Genomic DNA, 18,849 nt, shown 5'->3' with positions numbered 1-18,849 from the left:
GGAAAGCGAGGCAGACCAGTTCCAATTCTTCTGACTTAAAAAATGCTCTGTGCATTAGACATCCTTGAGAGGCTTGAGGGGTTCTTAAAGACAATTGTTACATGTTTGCGAGACCTGCAGCTATGTCACACTTCCATGGTTCAGACTGCATTCGTGGCTTTGCAAATGCGTGTGGTGCAAAGTGTCCCAAGGCATTGACATCAACCAAACTGTGAAAGCATTCTGCGACCCTTTCAACAGTCCTGAACAAGACAGACATGGAGATGGACCAACTGGCCAACTTTCCACGACATCAGACTACATCGTGAGTTCTATCGACTCGCTGAGAAGACGCTGCAACTCGCGAAGATCAGCAAAGTTTTTATGGCACTTGAGCAGGAAAGATTGGTCGAGTTCCATGACAAGAATTTGAATGAAAACACAATTGATCCAAATAGTATGTTTGATTTCCATTTTCCTTTGTCTACCATTCTTTTTGTTTGACCAGATTTATAAGCTTGGTATGTCTCCTGCAGACAAAGTTCTGGGTAGTGTTGATAAAGATGGGTGCAGAGAGGAAGGAAACCATTCACCTTCTATTGATGGTATTTTTTATTTAGTTTTTAAGTAGGTTGTTGTACCATTTATTTTTGTCTCATATTCAAGATGACGTCTTTTATGGTACATTTCCTCACAACGTTCAAATACATTTGCAAATTAACACAAATATAGAATTTTAAAACTTTAATCTTTTATGGCACTGAAGTGTTTTGACACTTTATGGTCAGCATTGTTACAGCACAACTGAAGAACATGTCTGACTAAATTATGTATTTCAGCAGAAAATAATGTTGCAGGTAATGAGGGGGATAACATCCCACTAACACGCAAGAGACGCAAACAACCATCAGCAGAGGATGGCGCATATTCTGGAGATGGTGCTGTAAGACCTTCTTGCAAAGGTGAATTTTTACACAAGATCAGTAGATGAAAAGCGTTTGAAAATAAACAAAAGATTCCTTCCATCTTTTCAACCCTGAGTTTGGGGGTGCAGAGGCATTGTTGATGATCAGGTAGAATAAAACAGTCACAACCTGGTATAGTTTACTGCAACCATTACTTTTACTGAAAATATTTGAATTACATTATCCCAATTCTGCTTAAATTCTTCAGTAACATTTGCAGTGAAAGATATTTCCTTGTAAGTGTGATATTATTTATTTTACTTTAAGTATAGGTAAAGTAAAAGATCAGAATACTACGCCCACCACTTCAACCAAAAATATAGAAATATAGACACTGCATTGGCTGCTGGATTGTACCTCAACGTCGCCGCCATATTTGACCTGGCAAAGACTCGCCTGTACACGAATACAAATAAACAAGGGAACTGTGGTTTTTCTGGGTGAAAAGTGCTATAGCATTGTAATTTCTCAACTGGTTTTGAGAGTAGTAAAAAAATAGTATTAAACCATTGAATATAAAAATGGCTCATTGAAATTAGTTGAGAAATTCAAATGTTATAGTGCTTTTTAATCATAAAAAGCTCTGTAAGCTTTACTTATATACATTTACAGGCCAGTCTTGCCCAGTCTGATATGGTGGCGAAATTGATTGCGGTAATAAACCAAAGTCAGTGCAGCATGTACATGTACATGCCTTTTGTAAGCAACATTAACACGTCAGACTAAATAAGAGCTTGAGTCCCTGTGAGCTTCAATAGATTAAACAGTGTTTAAAAGATTGGTTAATTGAGCCTTTTTTCAGGTAAATACTGGATGTAATTCAGTGACAGTGAAGAAGTTGATTGTAAATCAGTTCTACAACATTCAAATGCATTTGCAAATGATGAATGCAAATACAGAATTTTAAAACTTGAATCTTTTATAGCACTGAAATGTTTTGACACAATTTTTTTTTTATGGTCCGCATTGTTACAGCACAATTGAAGTATTGTCTTGTGACGAAGAGGACATCGTCACCTTGCTTTGCACACATGGCACCACGCACTTTGGACTACAGTTTAATAATTGCACAGACACTTTAAGAGGAGCACCAGCACTTTATTGGAGATTTGCACAATACATTTTAACACTATTTTTTGCACATTTGTATGGATATGTTTATCGTATTTATTGAACGTTTATTGTCCTTGGTCGGGTCTTGGTATTGCAGGTGGGTGCTGTGTGTGCCACGCAGCTCCACCTAGAGCAGAGGGACAGAGGGTTAACAGTGCATAATAATTGTGTTAATTGCTTCAACAAGGAGCTAAGCTAAGAATGTGTATTGTGTTGCTCAATAAGTGCATGCAGTGAAGAAGTCAAGTGTGTTGTGTACTCACCGGTCTTGTCTTCAGGGTGTGCAGTCAAAAGGCTTCCCCCAGTAAAAGGGTAACCAAGTGTAAATTGGTGTGGGGGTAGTGGATGTGTGTATTGTATTTTAGTAAATGTAATATGAAGTGGGATGTGTATTTTTTTTGTTAGGGGAGGCAAATGAGGGTGTGTATATAGGTTACTGATTAGGTAGTGTAAATATAGGAATAAAAATGGTGGATTAAACATGTTGATAGGCAGTGGATCCCTGTGGATGGAATCTTCCAGGGTCATTAGCTGTGACACCAGCTGTCGTACTGATGTGTTTATGCTGTTTGCTGAGATGGAGGAATAAAGAACCACCTCTGTGACCCACCTTAAACCTGCCTGTGGATCATTTTTTGCTGCACCATCCAGCCGTAATTGTGGTCATTCTCACAAGTGGTGTCAGAAGCTGGGGCCCACGTTACAGCAAAGGATGCCAAGGCAGGGGAAGAAAAATGGCCAAGAAGAACCAGATGAGGGGCCCTGCGGAGCAGGTGCTCCAGACACCATGACGGATGCTAAAACAGAAGACAAGCTGGATGAATTAGCAGGTATGGTGAAATCACTCATGCGAGCACAAACGGAGAGAGACCAGCAAAGAGAGAAAGAGTCCTCACTTCAAGAACAGCGATGGAGACACATGCAGTATCAAGTCTCCCAAATGCAGCAACAAGTTAACATGAGGAGAGAAGAACAAAGAACAGAGCCGGACACTATGGATGAGAGTCAGCGCCCACAAATAAATGACGAAAATTATGGTGATTTTGATGACCCAGATGAAATGATGAGCCAGGCAAGTTGGGTTGTCAGACAGAGGGAACTCAAGCTACTGCCATTATGTCCAGATGATGACATTGAGCATTTCTTAACAACATTTGAGAGAATGGCCCAGGTTTGTCACTGGCCTAAAGATGGATGGGCTGTGCGTCTGGTCCCTCTGCTCACCGGCAAAGCCCGCAGCGCTTGTGTTCTGATGGACATGAAAGAATCTGAAAGATATGAAAAAGCTCCCCAGACAAGAGGACATCTTCCAGACCCGCTGCATCCGGAAGGCTAAGAGAATTACCAGAGACAGCACACACCCTGGTCACTGCTTCTTTGCCCCGCTGCCCTCAGGAAGGCGCTACAGAACACTGAGCGCCCCCACAACAAGACTAAAAAACGCCTTTTACCACAGAGCTGTTACACTACTGAACTCCACCCCCCTCCCACACTGATCCCCCCCCCCCCCATCAACACACACTTACACACACACACTGCACTACTGGTCCCTTTAAGGCTTGGACTTCTTTGCACACATTTTAATTATTGTTATTGTGAACTATTGTGTATATATTGATTGTTTTCTTTTATATTTTTATATTTATTTATATGTACAAGGCAGCTGGAAGGCTACTCCAACAAAATGTCATTGCCTCGACAATGACAATAAAGACTATTCTATTCTATTCAAAGTTAAAGCAGCAATTCTAGCAAAATATTAAATTACACCTGATACTTACTGCAGAAGATTCCAGTCCCTCAAGTTTGAGCCTGGTGAAGCTCCAAGAGAGCTGTATGTGCATCTAAAAGACCTTTTTTGCAAATGGGTTGTAGGAGATACACTGTATTAAAGGCAATGTATTAATCACTGAAGATTAATAAAACACTCGTTAATGGGGCACCACCTCCGATGTTTTGTCTATTTGAATAATCCGGAGGTAATTAATCAAATCCGACTAAACAAGGTTAACTTGTATCAATTTAAATCAATTTAGTTAGTCTCATAGCTGAATTAGTGACTTCTTTATACAGTTTCCTCGATTCTCCACATCAAAGCAAGTAAGCACAGACAACGACGTACGGTTAAATATGTTTATTTACTAAATAAATCAAGGTGAATAAATGAAATGATGATTCAGACAACAATAAAACAAACAGAAATGTGAAGACTATATGGTTAAAGTGACAGGATTATTTAAGGTGGATGAGCGATGGTAAAGTCGTGAGTCTGGGCAGCATTCAAATGTTACGAGAGTAATTTTGATACTAACGAGACTCTAACCGGACTTGTCTTGTGAAAAGATTATTATGAATTAGGAATTAAAAGAACACCAACTCATGAACGTTTAGTGAAACGTGTGCAAGATGCTTAGCCTACTTTGTCTGAAGAGTGGAGAAGCCTTTCGCTTCGATCTTTCTGCCGGATTTCGTCTGAGGGATTGCTGGCTCGCGGTAGCTGCGGGTCCCGAAGAATGAGGGAAGATGCGGTCGATCCGACTAAACAGCAGGCGGCTCTCTCTCTCGTCCAGGTGTCGGAGAGAGATCAGCTGGTCCAGCGCTCAGCAGAGGATGGTCCGGTTCGACCTCACCGCAGGCGACTCTCTCTCTCGTCCAGGTGTCGGAGAGAGATCAGCTGGTCCAGCGCTCAGCAGAGGATGGTCCGGTTCGCTGCCCAGCGGGATGGTACCGCTCGTGAGCGTAGAGGGCAGAGTAACTTCAGCTTGGCACAAAGTCCTTGAAACAGGCAGTGACACTGCGCGTTTTGCTTGGCGTTTTAGTCTTAAAAAGACTGTTGTTTATCTTCACACTCTGAGTGGTGACTTTTAACTCTAATTCAACTGATATTTAACTTTCCTGACGAGGATAACGAAAGGATGACGCTGGCCTGGCGTTTCCTCAGTTGTTTCTCAATACAAGAATAATTAAACTGAATTCTGTTCCACTGAATAAAATAGTGATACTTAACAAAAATAATAAGGACGGAACTTACTTCTATTAACGTCTAACAAAAATAAAAGCTCTTAAAGATTATCGCACGTGGTCGATTGTACGGAGATTTTTATACCTAGGAGCTTGTTACAAAAGAAGCAAAGTAAAGTGTTGAAAAATTTAGCAAAGAAGAGAAAGAGAACGAAGAGGAGAGAGCGAGGGAGTTCTGTCCCTTGGCTTTAGTAGTCCCGGCTTGCAGGCGGACCAAAAGGGGCGTACCGACCACACTCCTAGTGTGGATGTTTTAATTCCACACCTTTAAACTTGATTAATTCCAACTATCAAGTTAACGCTTCGAAATCGCGCTTAGCCTTTCTCAGAACTTTACCATGGCAAAAGTAGATGGACTTTTGTGAAACAATAAGACAATATGATCTGATTAAAATCATTGAACACTTAAATGAAATCAACACTGGATCAGAACATAAGAATACACTTGAAAACAACGTAGGACTGATGAAACTGGTCGCTTATACATGTTCCTTCTAGTGTTAGCTTAAGGCTTGTGAAGAAAAACATTTTACAGACTTTTAAATTGTAGTTTATAAACACGTTAGAAAACTAAAAAGATCTCCGACAGTCTAATCCAGTTAACCATAACTTACCACTAGATGGCACTGTGACTCCACCAAACACCAGACACCAGTGAGCATTAAGCAGGATCTCAGTCCATGTTCATCACAGAAACTTAGGAATTGGTTCAGTTTGATGAGCTTATTTTACTGGATTTCAAATTGTAAGAATTAAACAGGTGAGACTCTGATTTAATGGTTAATTAGAAATGCTTCTGAAGCCTAGAGGAAACTCTGACCATTTGTTTGGAATGTACCAAAGATAAGACTGAGCCAGATGTGTCGTTAATCTCTTCAAAGAGAGGAGGTAGAGAAAGGGGGGTTTTCCACCGTCCTTTTCTCTAGTGTGTGTATTGGAAAGTAGGGAGAAGAAGAACACGTTTGGGGGACAGATAGCACAATCGGTCCATCAGACGTGTTACCTAATTACAATTATAAAGACATTATATCACAAACAATTTTATCACAAACAATCCTGGTTCCTTTGGTTGAGGTTTTAAAGGAGAAGTAGCTTCATATGTTTCCTTCGTTTGACCTGTGTGAAAGGAATGTTCCGGTTTGTTAGGTCAAAAAGAGTTCGTACAGGGGTTACCATCGTAAATTAATTCAAACTGATTCCCTCTGGTGGTTTTATGAGAGAGAGTGTTGTTCTCCCTCCTAAGAGATGACACGGGGAGACATCCCGGCGTCTCCATCCTGATAACGTCCTCACACAGATGGAAAGTGTTAATAATGAAAAAACAACAGGGCCTCAGCAGATCAAAGGTCCACATGAGAGCATTAGGCATGTTTCCCTACATATCCCCCACTTCGATCAAATGACCGTAGTAGCGGGAATCTTGATCGATGAAGTCATGCCGTCCATCGCTGAGGAACACAAGTGTTACACTTCACGATCAGAGTTGGTGTCTTGTTATTAGCATATGCTGAGGTCTAATATAAAAAGTTATGATATATATATATATAAAAGAAAAGAAAAGGAACGATAATAATACTGACAATCCTAATTCCTAAGGGTTAGTAGGAGGTGCTAATCGTGTAGGATTGTCGGGACCTATACTAGAGTTAGTAACTGTCATCAACTAACTGTAACAGATTCGGTGTCACTACTACCACTTCGTCAATGCTCTCATTGAGTTCATCTGGTACTTCGAGTCCGGTACCAGGGTAGTTTGGTGACCTTCCACGCCTAACCATCCGAGCTAATCCACCCGTGCATTTGTCGAGCTTACACTGTAAGGCCTGAGTGCGCTTCAGGTAGAAGAAGGCTATGCCGAAAGTTATCAGGTATCCTAATGCTACAGTGCAGGCTAGGACCGTGTCAGGGGTTGACCAGGCGTAGGTGATGGGTTGAATGGGGGCGTTGCCTTTTGAGGCTATTTCTTTGAGTACATCATCGACGGGGGTTATGTCGATGGTCTGGGTACCCTCGTACTGTAGCTAGGTGATCGTGTTTGGATCTAATTCAAGGGTGTGTTTGCTGAAAAAGTCAGACACCTCGATTTCACTCTCATATTGATTTGGGTCTAAATGGTAGAGAGCGAGATCGTCAGTGTGCAGGATAGCGTTCTCTGGTACGCTAATCCATAGGTGGGATCTTCTTCTGATCCTTTGGAGGAGGGTCACGTTTGGAGGAGGATTTGGCCGGCTGGAGCGGTTTGGCACTAGAAGCTCCTCCCAACTCCAGCAGCGGTGTTTCAGTAGAAACGCTCAAGATATTTGTCTCTGTGGACTTGCCTACGGTTTGTCTTTGTTTAGAAAAACCTTTTGTGGCTAGTTCGCGTAGTTGCTGGCTAGTGAGGGTTTCTGGACATGCCATGACACCAAGGTGGTGACTAGTCGTGGGATGGAGGTTTTGTACAAACAGCGACTTGAAATATAACTCTTCCTCCATCTCTGTCTCGTTCCTGGGCCCGAAGTAGGCTTCATGGAGCCTCTCGTAGTACTCCTGAGGGGATTCTTGCCTCCCCTGTTTGACAGCTAACGCAGCAGTTAGGCCTGTTTTTGGTGTGTAGCTTTTAAACTCATCCGTTAATGCCTTACTGAGGGCCTCATAGCTCTCTTTGATTCGGCGAGGTTGTCGCTCGATGAATTTGCTGACTCTCTGATTAGAGGTTACTCTAATTAGATAGATTTTGTCATCGACAGAGACGTCTGGGAATTTCCTCAGATAAAACTCTATGTCTTTCAAGTAAGCACTGGTGTCGTGAGTGCCACCAGGCTTGGGATCGAAACGGGTTATGTTTCGAGCCATTTTATCTAGGTCTAGCTCTTGGCTTTTTAGGACCTGTTTTAGCCCTGAGTTGTCTTCCTGCAGTTTAGTTTGTTCATCCTCTTGTGTTTTAACTTCAGACTCCAGTCGTCTGCTGTAGTCTGTTGCACTAGTTAGGGCTTCCTCTGACTCAGTTAGAGACTCCTCTACTTTGGCTAAGGACTCCTTTGTTTCCCCAAGTTGCTTTTTAAGAGTTTTGTTTACGTTTTTTCTGGCCTTCATTTCAGTTAAAGCGTTATTTAGCAATTGGTTACTACGCTTTTGTTGGGCAGACATCACGATAACTATCATCCCTAGCATTTTCTCCTTGGCTTTTCCTTTCATTTCTTCGGTCATGGACTGGGCTACTAATGCGGACATCACGTCATGTAACTCACTAGGGTCGGTCTTCTGGATTTCATCTGCATATTTTGGTAGCGACTCTTTGGTGAGATCAGATATTGCTAGATCTAGATCGTCTAAGGGATTCTTTAGATCTATGTCGTCCAAATTTTCGGACTCTGCCATTGTTTTAGTTTGTTTTGAAAAATTTAAATCTTAAATTTATTTGCTTTGTTTATTTTATTTTATTTGGGCTTTAAATTCTAATTGTCTTCAATTAGAGGTAGGTTTCGCTCTGATTGACTTAAACCTGTGAAATTCAAAACAAGCAAGCGTTTGGATTTTAAAGAATCTGAAAGCTGATGTGTTAACAACAAAGGTTAAAGTATTTGACCTCACTGTAAGGCTACTCGGACGTGTAGTTAATGGCTTACTTCCTTGACTAACATGCGTTGTAGCATATCAAAATCGAATTCAAAAGTAACCTTAAAAAAAAATTCAATTGAATTTGGATTAATTTCAAATCTGGTTAAAGTTATTAAATGCAGTTTACAAATTAATTAATTTGATTTAACCTGAATGATGAGACACTTTAATCCACTATAGTAGTTATTGTAGTATCACAAGTTTACAATCGTACCATTTAGCAAGTACCTATATGTAGTGATAGTCTATTAAAGCTGAGGGACCAAATTCAGTAAACCAAGTTAGCCAGCAGAGGGTGCTATTTAGACGTATTTGTTGTTAACAGAATCAGCAAACAGGTGTATTGTTACAAACTTAATCTTTACCTGAATGATCATTGGAGGAAGCTATCATAAAAATAAAAGTCTTTAGTAGAGTCGAGCAGCAGAGGGCGCTATTACGAATTTAGAGGTTTTAATAGAGTCGAGCACTAGAGGGCGCTGTTACAAATTTAGAGGTTTTAATAGAGTCGAGCACTAGAGGGCGCTGTTACAAATTTAGACTTTTAACAGGCTAGAGGAAGAGGGATCAGAGGGGGGACTTTTAACTCCGCCCCCTGATATACCCCCCTTGTCTTAACAGAATTAGCAGCAGTTCAGTTCACTTTTTCACACAACAGCAGAGACTGGGCGCATTGACTTCTTATTACAGACAGTTTTCAGCACATCAGGAAACACTCAACCAGCAACCAGCATTGCATTCAATGTTAGCTACAATTTTAGCTGATAGAGGTTATCTTCCCTCTTTTACACAGCCAAATATACTGTCTCTGATCGGATTGTTGCCACAGCAACCAATCTTGATACTACAGGAGTAGTACCATAAACAACCTCTCACTGTTTACACAGTTGTTTCCTGTTCAGGTAGCTAATCTAAATCAGAAAACACGAGGGTCTGATCAAGTTACAAATATTTCTGGAACATCGCAGCAAATACGAACTTTCTCAGGATGAAACTATGCTCTGGCGCAGCGCAGCAGCGAAGTATTCATCAAACCGGTTAACTTTAGAAGTGTACGCGACACTTATGCATGCAAATAACTCACAGCCCTGATTCAACACAGGATCTGTTCTTGAACCTTAACGCACGGCGGCGCTGACAACTTTTAACTCACAGATCTGGTATTACAGCGCAGAATCTGTCTCCATTCATTCCAACATGCAGCGATGTTGAAATTTATCACTCACGGATCTGGTGCTCACGCAGCATCCGTACACATTAATCTCATATTAAGCAGCACACAGCTCCGCGGAGTTTTATGCTCACACACAATTCAAGGTATTATGCAGTCAAGAATATAATGTTAAGTATCGCATTAATCATTCAGTGGACAGCTAAACAACGTTAAACAGCTTGGGATTTGATCTACAAAACCGATGTTTGTCTGTACACTTAATTTAATGCAGAGAACCGTGGTTATAAGTAGCCTCACGCGGACGGCACCATCTTTAATGTAGGAGATACACTGTATTAAAGGCAATGTATTAATCACTGAAGATTAATAAAACACTCGTTAATGGGGCACCACCTCCGATGTTTTGTCTATTTGAATAATCCGGAGGTAATTAATCAAATCCGACTAAACAAGGTTAACTTGTATCAATTTAAATCAATTTAGTTAGTCTCATAGCTGAATTAGTGACTTCTTTATACAGTTTCCTCGATTCTCCACATCAAAGCAAGTAAGCACAGACAACGACGTACGGTTAAATATGTTTATTTACTAAATAAATCAAGGTGAATAAATGAAATGATGATTCAGACAACAATAAAACAAACAGAAATGTGAAGACTATATGGTTAAAGTGACAGGATTATTTAAGGTGGATGAGCGATGGTAAAGTCGTGAGTCTGGGCAGCATTCAAATGTTACGAGAGTAATTTTGATACTAACGAGACTCTAACCGGACTTGTCTTGTGAAAAGATTATTATGAATTAGGAATTAAAAGAACACCAACTCATGAACGTTTAGTGAAACGTGTGCAAGATGCTTAGCCTACTTTGTCTGAAGAGTGGAGAAGCCTTTCGCTTCGATCTTTCTGCCGGATTTCGTCTGAGGGATTGCTGGCTCGCGGTAGCTGCGGGTCCCGAAGAATGAGGGAAGATGCGGTCGATCCGACTAAACAGCAGGCGGCTCTCTCTCTCGTCCAGGTGTCGGAGAGAGATCAGCTGGTCCAGCGCTCAGCAGAGGATGGTCCGGTTCGACCTCACCGCAGGCGACTCTCTCTCTCGTCCAGGTGTCGGAGAGAGATCAGCTGGTCCAGCGCTCAGCAGAGGATGGTCCGGTTCGCTGCCCAGCGGGATGGTACCGCTCGTGAGCGTAGAGGGCAGAGTAACTTCAGCTTGGCACAAAGTCCTTGAAACAGGCAGTGACACTGCGCGTTTTGCTTGGCGTTTTAGTCTTAAAAAGACTGTTGTTTATCTTCACACTCTGAGTGGTGACTTTTAACTCTAATTCAACTGATATTTAACTTTCCTGACGAGGATAACGAAAGGATGACGCTGGCCTGGCGTTTCCTCAGTTGTTTCTCAATACAAGAATAATTAAACTGAATTCTGTTCCACTGAATAAAATAGTGATACTTAACAAAAATAATAAGGACGGAACTTACTTCTATTAACGTCTAACAAAAATAAAAGCTCTTAAAGATTATCGCACGTGGTCGATTGTACGGAGATTTTTATACCTAGGAGCTTGTTACAAAAGAAGCAAAGTAAAGTGTTGAAAAATTTAGCAAAGAAGAGAAAGAGAACGAAGAGGAGAGAGCGAGGGAGTTCTGTCCCTTGGCTTTAGTAGTCCCGGCTTGCAGGCGGACCAAAAGGGGCGTACCGACCACACTCCTAGTGTGGATGTTTTAATTCCACACCTTTAAACTTGATTAATTCCAACTATCAAGTTAACGCTTCGAAATCGCGCTTAGCCTTTCTCAGAACTTTACCATGGCAAAAGTAGATGGACTTTTGTGAAACAATAAGACAATATGATCTGATTAAAATCATTGAACACTTAAATGAAATCAACACTGGATCAGAACATAAGAATACACTTGAAAACAACGTAGGACTGATGAAACTGGTCGCTTATACATGTTCCTTCTAGTGTTAGCTTAAGGCTTGTGAAGAAAAACATTTTACAGACTTTTAAATTGTAGTTTATAAACACGTTAGAAAACTAAAAAGATCTCCGACAGTCTAATCCAGTTAACCATAACTTACCACTAGATGGCACTGTGACTCCACCAAACACCAGACACCAGTGAGCATTAAGCAGGATCTCAGTCCATGTTCATCACAGAAACTTAGGAATTGGTTCAGTTTGATGAGCTTATTTTACTGGATTTCAAATTGTAAGAATTAAACAGGTGAGACTCTGATTTAATGGTTAATTAGAAATGCTTCTGAAGCCTAGAGGAAACTCTGACCATTTGTTTGGAATGTACCAAAGATAAGACTGAGCCAGATGTGTCGTTAATCTCTTCAAAGAGAGGAGGTAGAGAAAGGGGGGTTTTCCACCGTCCTTTTCTCTAGTGTGTGTATTGGAAAGTAGGGAGAAGAAGAACACGTTTGGGGGACAGATAGCACAATCGGTCCATCAGACGTGTTACCTAATTACAATTATAAAGACATTATATCACAAACAATTTTATCACAAACAATCCTGGTTCCTTTGGTTGAGGTTTTAAAGGAGAAGTAGCTTCATATGTTTCCTTCGTTTGACCTGTGTGAAAGGAATGTTCCGGTTTGTTAGGTCAAAAAGAGTTCGTACAGGGGTTACCATCGTAAATTAATTCAAACTGATTCCCTCTGGTGGTTTTATGAGAGAGAGTGTTGTTCTCCCTCCTAAGAGATGACACGGGGAGACATCCCGGCGTCTCCATCCTGATAACGTCCTCACACAGATGGAAAGTGTTAATAATGAAAAAACAACAGGGCCTCAGCAGATCAAAGGTCCACATGAGAGCATTAGGCATGTTTCCCTACAGGGTTAAGCCAGAGAAATCAACAGTTAAAGAACTAGTTGACACTATTATTCTTGAACAGTTCCTGAGGATGGTCCATGCAGAGCTGGAGATCTGGATCAGAGAGCATGACCCCAAGACAGCAGAGGAAGCTGCACGCCTGGCCGGCGTCGTCACATCAGCCAGAAAAGGAAGCTGAGCTGCCACCTTTGGCTGGGAGAACCACCAGGTCCATTCAAGTAAGTCCTCTGGGGGTAAACAGGGGCTTGGTCAAGTCACGAGGTAGATGGTTTTCAAGTGATGGGCAGTTTACTCCCCAGGCCACAAGCTATGCTAAAAGTCGATGTCAGGTGTTACCACTGTAATGGTTTAGGGCATAGAAAACCATTTTGCCCAGCTTTGAGCCACACTAAACCATCTTTCCTTTGTTCTGCTCCAAGGCCAGCTACAGTGGGTACAGTGAGGGACGCAGGCCATGCAGCCCCAGTTCTGATCAATTGAAAGCGTGAAATAGCATTACTTGACTCTGCAGGTTTTCAGACTGTAGTTTTGTCCGGTTTGGTCCCCAGAGATAAATGGAGTAAAGACAGATCACGGATAAGCTGTATTCATGGAGATGAGCATGTTTATCCTACAGCTGAAGTTTATCTGACTGTGGGGGGGGGCAGACTTTAATGTTGCCTGTGGCATTAGCTCCAACATTGCCATACACTCCAGGCCAGTGGTTCTCAACCTTTTTAAGTCGCGACCCCCAATTCAATATGCACTGCTGTCCGCAGTTGAATACATTGTGATCTCGTTGATCTGCTCTGTACATGCGACATCTATTGCACGTCTGTCCGTCCTGGGAGAGGGATCCCTCCTCTGTGGCTCTCCCTGAGGTTTCTTCCGCATTTTTTTTTCCCTGTTAAAAGGGCCTTTTTTTGGGGCAAGTTTTTCCTCACTCGAATCGAGGGTCGAAGGACAGAGGGTGTCATCTCTGTACAGATTGTAAAGCCCTCTGAGGCAAACTGTGATTTGTGAATTTGGGCTATACAAATAAAATTTGATTTGATTTGACCCCCCCCCCCCCCCCCCACCCACACACAATCAATACACCGTAGGCTACGTCGAATTTACAAATCAGACAAGCACTTATAATCACACTTCAGCTATTAGTTTCTTTATCATTTTATTTTGAAACACTTTTGAATATTTTGAAAAAGATAAAGCAGCATCAAGAGTCTGACTTTTCACGTGAGCTACAGACCGACGATGGTCGCTACATCCCATCATATTGCTGGTAGTTGAGCCGGTTAAAATGTAAACAATTAACGCAAACTTTTTTTCTTTTTAATGAAATAAAATGATAACCAGCACATGCTAATTAGGAAGCCTTAACAAAACACACTGGGGAGAAAAACTGCCCATGTTTCATTTTAAACATCTATGTTGCTGAGAGCTTAAACATGAAAAAGAACGTCATAACATTGTGTCATAACAACAACTTAACAAGTTTTGTTAAAACAAACTCCTAACTCTATAAACGTTGTCTTCTTTTTTTTTCTTCACAAAGCCAAATAGCTGCAACCACTATGTAATGTGATGGCTGGGCCTTTTGTTTGCCTCTTGTTTGAACAGAGCAGCTGCAGTCTTGGCTTTATGTTAGACACGGCCACGCGAAGATCACTCTCAACTCTGAGGAGTCGTGATCTGTATTTGTTTTTCAGTATTTTCATCTGTTTTTTGTTGTCAGTGCAGAAAAGGTCTTTTCACACAGATATGTGGATGCAAATGGAAATAGTACATCGGTTGCAGCTTTTGACAGTGCTGCGTACTTTGTTGCTACTTGACAACCAGGACTCTTCCAGTGCGCATGCCGAGATAGCAGTCTGTAACGTGCGGTCAGAGGAGAGATCTAGCAGGGCGTCCTGCAGCTCTGATGGCAGGTGATGTGCGGTGGAGCCGGTGAAAGGCTGGCGTATCCAGTCGTACTTTTCCGGCGTGTCATCATTTGGGAAGTACTTATTGAAACTTTCAAGCAGGCTTCTGAGGTGAGAGGCAATAATTCCTTTCATAGTTTGAATGGTTATGTCGTAACTCTCCATAAAGTCATCAAGCTCAGGGAACATTTCAACACTTGCACAGCCCACCACTTCAGCTTTCTCTTAAATGCCATGACCTTTTCAGAGAGAATAAGGACATTTGTGTTTGGGCCTTGTAGGGACAAGTTTAAGCTGTTTAGTTTGTCAAAAATGCTGGCTAAATATGCGAGGCTCGTGACCCACTTTGGGTCAGTCAGATAGTCAGCAAGGGGAGAACTACAGTCTGATAAAAATATGCGGACCTCCTCACGCAGTTCAAAGAGCCTCGTTAAAACTTTGCTGTGAGAAAGCCACCTGACCTCTGTGTGAAAGAGGAGTGCTTCGTGGTCTGATCCCATTTCATGACAAAGTGTGGCAAAGAGTCTGCTTTGCAGTGGCCGTGATTTAATGAAATTGACAATCTTAACTGATGTTTGGAGGACACCTGCCAGCAAGTGCTTCCCTGTGGATCATACAGTGCAGAAATTTCACATGGGGGCTACCTCTAACACGCAGGCCCTCAAACCTTTTCTTGCCCCCTGCATAGCTCCAGCTCCATCTGTGCACACAGAGACACAGCTCTCCCATCTCAGTCTCTCTTTTTGTATGTTACTGTTGAGCTTGTTGAAAATGTCCCGTCCAGTGCATGTTCCCTCCATTGATGAGCAAAACATGTCCTCGTAGCTGTACCTCACAAAGGCCAGCAGCTGCGCATCTCCTGACACATCTGTGCATTCATCAATTTGCTCTTCCTCACTCTGTCAATGAGTTGCTCTTTAATGTCATTTGCTATGTCCTGAATGCGGCGCCCCACGGTGTCATTTGACAGGGGAATGGTTAAAGAGTGTTAGATATTTTCTCCCCATGCATTGCTCTTGTGATTGCTACAGCTGCGGGACGGATGAGACTCTCCGCAATCGTGTGAGCCTTTTTCGATTGAGCCACCAGATATGCGACCTCATATGAAGCTGCCAGGGCCTTAGCAGGGACTGTAGAATATTCACTCACCACTGTTTTTTGCCTTTTTAGTTCTTGCTCCCTGCGCTGAAAAAAATCAATTGGCTTATAAGTTAAGCTGCTGTGTTTTGTCTCTAAATGTCTTTTTAGTTTTGCTGGCTTCAAGCTCTCAGTGCCATACGTTTCTCAGGTGGTGGTTCTGGTGGCTGATCTTGGGACCCCTGCTGCTGCTGCTGACTGTCTTGTGCTGGAACACTTTTTCTTTTAAGCCATCGCTCCATTTTTCCAGCTAGCAAACTTGCTGCAGCTGTGGCTAAAACAACAACGCGCCTTTTTTCTCTCTCTTTTTCTTTGTTTTTATTTCCCCCCACGGTGAGAGGCGGGGTAGAGAGAGAGCCGTGTCTGTATGTGTGAATGAGAAGGGCAGACATGCAACTGGTTTTGAGTAATAAAATGCCTGTTTGAGACCAACCGCTCGTCGTCCTTGTAACATCCGGTTGGACGCTCATTATTTTGCGCATTTATATTTTTCCAAAATGATTTGGCGACCCCCAGAAATCATCTCGCGACCCCAATTGGGGTCAGGACCCCGAGGTTAAGAAATGGCTGCTCTAGGGGATGATGTACCCACACTCTATGACCTTATGACCCCGCCAATATGCAAACCTGACGCGAGCAGTGAGGAGGATCAGAGTTCAGTAGCCGATTTCAGTGAGCCATTGAGTGATTCAGTCACATTGCCTGTGTCACCACCAGAGTGCAGAGGGAGTCCTCAGAGAGCTGCCTTTCTTTGGGGTAGACTGGGAAGCAGGGCCAGTTAAACCTCACAAGTCACAAGCACAGAGAAGACGGGAGAAGCTAAAGGGTTCACTTAGACAAGGAGCACAAAGCTCTCCTTAACCACCAGAACTGCTTGATTTTGAGTTTCCCCCAGATCTGAGCTCACTGCAAAAACAAGATGTGACACTGAAGCAGTAGTTTGAAAAGGTGACAGATGTGGAGGGTGTTCAACAAAATAACCCAAGCTGTTTAGATGATGACACCTACATGGTGAAGGAGGGTCTTCTCTATCAGAAAAGGGGAAAAACTGAGACTTTAGCACTGCCACAACAGTTCAGACAGAGAGTTATGGAGATGGGGCATTCTATTCTATGGGCAGGTCACCTGGCTTTCCAGAAAACTCTGAACAGGATTGGAAGCTGCTTTGTTTGGCCAGGGATGAACACTCAAGTCTCTCAGTGCTGTGCTTCCTGTGAAACCTGCCAACTAACCTCTGCTAAAGGAGTTACACGTACCCAATTACAGTCTTTGCCCATCATTGATACACCTTTTGAGAGGATAGGCATGGACATTGTAGGCCCATTTGAGAAAAGTTCCTCAGGCCACCTTTACATTTTGGTCATGTGCGACTATGCCACACGGCACCCTGAAGCCTTCCCTCTCAGGTCTTTCAAAGCTAGACAAGTAGCAGATTGCCTTTTACAACTTTTTTCTAGAGTAGGCATACCCAAGGAGATTTCAACAGACTGTGGGACGGATGGGCTGATGGAGCGCTATAACCAGACACTGAAAAACATGCTGCGCAAGTTTGTGTCTCACACAGGTTCGGATTGGGACTGCTGGCTGCCATACCTGCTGTTTGCGTACAGAGAGGTCCCATAAGCATCTACGGGCTTCTCTCCGTTTGAACTGTTGTATGGGCGCCAGGTGAGAAGACCGCTGGACCTGCTGAAAGATTACTGGGAGAGTTCGAAGCCAGAAGGAGAAAATGTGGTGGCATATGTGGTAAAAATGAGGGAGAGACTGGAGAAGATGATGGCGCTTGTACATGAACACATGGAGTCGGCTCAACAAAACCAGAAGGTGTGGTATGATCAAAAGGCCAGAGAGCGGGTCTTTCATCCAGGCCAAAAAGTACTGTTGTTGTTGTTGTTGTTGCCAACCAGTGAAAGCAAGTTGCTGACTAAGTGGCATGGACCATATGAAATCAGCAAACGTGCGGGTAAGGTCACACATGAACTTTTTATGCCGGACAGGTTTAAAAGATACCAGACTTTTCATGTTAACCTGCTTAAGGAGGTCCAGGTGCGTTCAGAGCCTGTGCACCAGCAGCATTTGGTCCGTGCGGTGCAGGAGGAGGATACTGTTGACAAGTTCTTCCCAACTACCACCACAACAGCAGAGGGCCCAGAAGTGGACCTGTCACATCTGTCTCTCACCCAACAAGCAGAGGCGAAGCCCCTGCTTGACCCAGAACTCTTCAGGGAGACACCAGCTTTCACCTGACTGGTGCGGCACAGGATTCGGCTGAAGGGAGATGCCCCAGTGCAGTAGAAAAGCTACAGGATTCCTGAGCGGTTGATTCCTCTGCTGCAAAAGGAAATTAGGCTGATGTTAGAGCTGGGAATAACAGTGAGTGGCAGGCCCATTGTATTGGTCCCAAAGAAAGATGGTACTCTCAGATTTTGTATTGATTTCAGATACCTGAATACAGTGTGCAACTTTCGGTACATCACCACACTGGACCTCAGCAAGGGCTACTGGCAGGTTGCCTTAGCACCAGATGCCAAGGGGATGACAGCTTTCAGAACACCATTTGGTATGTATCAGTTTAAGGTCATGCCATTTGGTCTCCAGGGGGCGCCAGCCACGTTTTAAAGACTAATGGACCATGTTTTGAGGGATTTATCTGACTGTGTGGCTGCATATTTGGATGATGTAGTTATTTTCAGCCAATCATGGGAGGAGCATATGGTGCACCTGCAACAGGTGCTGCAGAAAATGGAGGCAGCTGGCCTCACCATTAACCCTCACAAGTGTGCTGTTGCCCAAAGAGAAATGGAATACTTGGGTTACGTCATTGGATTTGGACAGATTAAACCACAGCTGGGGAGAGTGGAGGCCATCCAATCCTTTCCTGTTCCCACCACCAGAAAGAGACTGAGGGGATTCCTTGGTCTGCTGGGTTGGTATTATAAGTTTGTGCCTCATTTTGCAGATAAAGCTGTTGTGTTGAATGATCTAACCAAAGCCTCTGCTCCAAACAAGATTCAATGGACTGATGAGTGTGACAGAGTCTTCAGGGACCTCAAGGAAGCCATCTGCATTCACCCAGTCCTCCACAGTCCTGACATTGAGAAGCCTTTCATCCT

General features: G+C 42.9%; 1 long non-coding RNA gene across 4 annotated transcripts in view; it reads left to right on the top strand.

Annotated features, from left to right (window-relative positions):
* LOC311253953 overlaps positions 1-18,849 on the top strand; it is a 50,517-nt gene that overhangs the window by 13,450 nt on the left and 18,218 nt on the right. The window contains exons 4-5 of one of the 4 annotated variants that reach the window (XR_014622088.1): positions 822-941; positions 12,760-12,916. The exons of 1 other annotated variant lie outside the window; for it this stretch is intronic. This is a non-coding gene — a long non-coding RNA (uncharacterized lncRNA). Of the gene's footprint in view, positions 1-818; positions 942-12,759; positions 12,917-18,849 lie in introns of all 4 variants that reach the window. 2 more of the 4 variants (XR_014622089.1, XR_014622087.1) reach the window with 2 other exon arrangements.

Source organism: Pagrus pagrus, assembly GCF_965226575.1.
Source record: "Pagrus pagrus genome assembly, contig: HAP1_SCAFFOLD_85, whole genome shotgun sequence".
Classification (NCBI taxonomy): Eukaryota; Metazoa; Chordata; class Actinopteri; order Spariformes; family Sparidae; genus Pagrus; species Pagrus pagrus.
This window is presented reverse-complemented; position numbering and strand designations above follow the sequence as displayed.